The sequence below is a fragment of the Neopsephotus bourkii genome, unplaced genomic scaffold (assembly GCF_033783945.1).
Source record: "Neopsephotus bourkii isolate Nb327-2 ecotype Australia unplaced genomic scaffold, CSIRO-AGI_Nbou_v1 NB_591, whole genome shotgun sequence".
NCBI lineage: Eukaryota > Metazoa > Chordata > Aves > Psittaciformes > Psittacidae > Neopsephotus > Neopsephotus bourkii.
In genome coordinates, this window is record NW_026901092.1 from 1,758,078 (window position 1) to 1,762,434 (window position 4,357).

The following is a 4,357-nucleotide window of genomic DNA, read 5'->3' on the forward strand; positions in this document are numbered from 1 at the left end:
ATATTGCATTCAAAAACTTCCTCACTCTACCTTAATGATTATGGAATATACATGAAATTATTTCTTTTATAATATAAAGCTTTTATAATAATTAAGTAATAAAAGTTCTAAGGAAAAGACAGATCTGATGTATGGCAATATAGGTATACAATGTATACCAAAAAGCATACCTTCCAACATTATATATATTGCTTAGGAACCTAACAGAATGCCCTTTTCTCATTTCTCTAGAGAAGATTTTTTCATTTTTGTCCTCTTAAATATTCCATCACTGTATTAATAATTCTTATTTCAAAGATATAAGGAAATAACATATATGTATACATATATAAATATACATATTAATCAACAGCGGATAGAACCAAGAACTGTAGGTCTATCTCTTTAAATGACTCTTAATAAATTAATCCTGAAGAAAACTCATTGTTTCTTAGAATAGATAAGATGTGGTTAGAAATTCAGCAGAGATGGGTTGTTTTTTTTTCTCTGAAAAATAATTTTATTTACTGGGGATAATGCTGTAAATCTTAAGAGTATCCATGGTAAAAGACAGTAACAATACAATAGTCTTTAGCTCATAAGTTACAAGACAGCAAGAGACAAGCAGTAATGAAAATAGGATATATGCAGCTTTATCATCATCTACTTCATATGCAGTATTTAAAATTATCGTGCTTACAAAAAAAAACAATAATATTTGATGAATTCTCTGTGAAGTTATATTGGTTTATTTTATAAATCTGTATTACTTTTCTACTCACTATAGTTTTTGTTTACACATGAAGTTACCCTCACAATAGCTCTTTCTTAGTGATTTTGTATACGTAAACACTTATTTACCAAATGATAATGTTCGTGATGCAAAAGGGGCTCAGGATTTCCAATGAATAAATATTTTCTTCCAAATTATTGAGATCACTCCATATATTTATTATTATCATCTCTAAGAAATTTAGGTGGTCTGCATCCTTTTAAGAAACAAGGATTTTTTCCCTTTCTTTAGGTGGTGAAATTTCATGTTAGGCTGTGTTAGTTAGTGAACTATATCAAGTTTTTTATACTATTGTTCTCAGAAAATCTGTTACTGATCTAGAACTGGGCTTCTTATGCCCTTACTCTCTCTTAGATAGATAACTTGATACGAATTTAAGCAGAACAGATTAAAAAGGGATATGCTCTAGAAAGGGACTTTGAAATAGCCATCTATTTAAAAGTACTCTGAGGGTAAAATGTTAGAGTAACTTTCAAAAGGGTTATATTGGTGAACAGGAAGCAGGTGGTCTGATCACAGATGTGTGAAAATTCATTGCCTGGTTCTGCAGTTAACTGTATAAATGCTATTTCTACATACATGGTGCGCAAAACAGAGAGAAACACTACTTCTTACCCTACCAAAGACAAACAAAACCTGAACCCAATTACGTGAAAAGAATGTTGTTTAAATTGTGAAACAAAGCACTTGAAAGTTAGGAAATAACAGAAGGTGTGTTATCCATGTAAAGTTAAATATGTCCTACAAAGCAAGGTTTATAATGTAAGGTAAAGTTTCAGAAGTACATAGATGTCTTATGAGCCGAACTTTAAATGGCACTTAGAAGCTTGGTTGATTTCTGTCTAGGTAAAAGTTTTATCAACAATACTTATTTTAACAGTATTTTTCCAGTAAGACTATGCCTTTATTCAGGGCATATAATTCACATGAAGTCATATGAAGTCAGTTCTCATCCATACAAGGTTTCCTTTCGTAGCACGTGAATCCTTCCCAAAATTATATATTCATTCACTTCTTCACTGTCTGAAAGTATCACAGACCATTAAACATATTTAACACACTGTGAGCATCGATTTCATCCAGAGAATTCCTAACATTTTAAAATTTTGCTTAATTACTTTGTTTCTCCCCTCTTTGCTTCCCACTTTAATTCACTTCTCATCAACAAAACATCAGTAATTGAGACCAGTAAATGAGCAGTAGTACATACACCATTTGGGGGAGAAGAGGGAAAGTATGTTAAAGAGTGAAGCTATCCCCAGCAAATTTTATGGTGATGTGAATTAGCTCGGTTGCAAAAAGATTCCCCACACTGCTAATTATGTTGGGATTTTTCTTTTCTATAGCTCTGCTCCTAAAGAAGACTGACTTGCCTGTTGTTAAGTAAAGGATAAAAAATTCACTGCCACTGCAAGAACTGCTGTGAGCACAAGTCTTTATATTTGCCTAGACCAGAACTATGTCTACGACAATGTTTTCAGAGGTAAGCACAGAAACCCTAGTCCTTCTTTGATTTCCAGCAATACCAAGAGAATGTCAGATACATACTTTAATTACTCATTATTTCAGAAATATTATTGCTATTTACAGTTATTCATCACAGGTTGACACACTTTCTGCTCTGTAGTCTGGGTACCACTGTGGAATCAGACTGAAGGCTCCATTAATGCTTGGACAAAATGTTCAAAGAGACAGTAGATTCAGGTAGTTTGCTTCACAATATGAAACAAACCATCTGATATCTGTCCCTTGTTAAAATCCTGTCCAGTCACTTTCCTTCCAACTTCTTATCTTAGCTGCTTAAGCTTGGAAGGAACTGTGACAAAGAAACACTGACAAAATTTCAATAAAATATGACTGAATCATAAAAGAGATGAAAGAATGAAGTTGTACCTTGTGAAGCATATATTTAAATGTAAAAGGAACAAGCTTGCCTCTTGTATCACTCAAATTATTTTAAAATACATCCAGCCAAGAGCACCTGTGGAAAAAAGAAACAGGTTGAAAAAACAGGATGAAGGAAGTCTACATCTGAAAAATTTGCTTAACATTATATTTTTTAATAGCTTTTTTGAAATCAGCATCATTTAGATTTTTGTGACCATTTTCTCTATTAAGAAAGTAAATAATTCAGGAGTTTTTTTGTTTATTTATTTCTGACTTACTTAAAAAAGCAGTGCTGGAGAATTATTTGATACATAACCTCTATCTCCTGTTTTCTGAAGCCAAATAATTAGAGGTGGACAACTATTTCCTTGGATGCATCAGTTCCAGAATGCAACAAACTTTACTTCGGTGTGGTGCAAATTATTCCATGCCACGATTTTTTATTTATATGTCATTTTCCCAATAATTTTAACCACATATTTACAAAGCCTAACACTTTAGTGTGGTATTCATGCAGTGTTGCAACTTTTGACAGTTCCATGTAGGTTGAGCCAGTGTGAAACTGGAGAAACAGGATGAATCAGGTCTTGGAATATAAATACAACAGACAAAGCATTCAAATCCAGTGCTTCTCCCAAGGACTGGAATTGAATGAATTCATCTTATTTACTGTAGGAGTAGTCTGGACACTGGGGTAACAGTCATGTCATTGTGAACAGGATATGTTTGCCTTTCCTTTTTTCTTTTGTCTCCCACTTCCAGCTTAACACACACAAGTTAAATGGAAAGCTACTTAACTTCTGGAAAACAGGTTTTTCCAGGTACTCAGGTATCATATTTTTACTTTTGCCTATGATCTTATATTTTTAAATTGTACAGGCTCAAGACCACATCTGAATCTAACCCCAGCCTCCAGTAAGATGTATTCAATTCAAAAGCAAAAGCCATTATCTTTCTACATTGTCCTGAAATAAATCTAGGTAAAAAGTTGAGATCTGTGAAAAAACGTACAAGAGTTGCAATAACGTATTGCATCTAAATTAACAATGACTAGGCATTTTTAGATTAGACAAGATAAAAATTACCTGAAATGTACACTAAACTGTGCAGGTTTCAAGCTAAAAATTGTCTAGTCAACCATACATTCCAACAGAGGTGTAACTAATACAGATCAAGGTGAATAGCTGAAAAAAATAACATTTACAGTGAACAAAAGGAAGTTGCTATACAAACTTGACATTGGATTATATGTCTTGATCTTATGTACCTTCTGTCTCTTCCTTACTATTATGATTTTTTTAATGGATAGAGATACATTGTTTTATATTATTATGCTTCAAAAATATCAGTAAGCAATGCAAATAGGAAAGAAATATATTTGGTGCTATAAATTTCTAAAATTAAATCATTTAAATTCCTTTCCTTGTCATTCTTCCTATAGAGGATGAACTTTCAAGTGAACTAAAAGCATTCTTTAATTACAGGAGTACTGTGCACATTGCTCATTGACTCCTTAGATATTATAAATCAATGGTTAATATATTTTATGCTCTCCATCAGGATCTTACTCAAAACCAGAGCAAATGTTTTGCATGAGTCAGTCAACACTTACTGTCATACGGGGGGGATTTGAGACCTTCTCTAGGATGCTTCAGTGGCTGGTGCATAAGGCACCTTTCTATATTGCTTGTGCACATC

At 32.9% G+C, this 4,357-nt stretch overlaps 1 long non-coding RNA gene across 1 annotated transcript; it reads right to left on the bottom strand.

The window, feature by feature from the left end:
* Positions 1-643: 643 nt before the first annotated feature.
* Positions 644-3,849, bottom strand: LOC133211247 (uncharacterized). The gene is made up of 3 exons (XR_009725160.1): positions 3,745-3,849; positions 2,666-2,753; positions 644-1,795 (listed from the first exon to the last, which is right to left on the bottom strand). It is a non-coding gene; the product is annotated as an uncharacterized LOC133211247 (long non-coding RNA).
* Between the last annotated feature and the right edge of the window lie 508 nt (positions 3,850-4,357).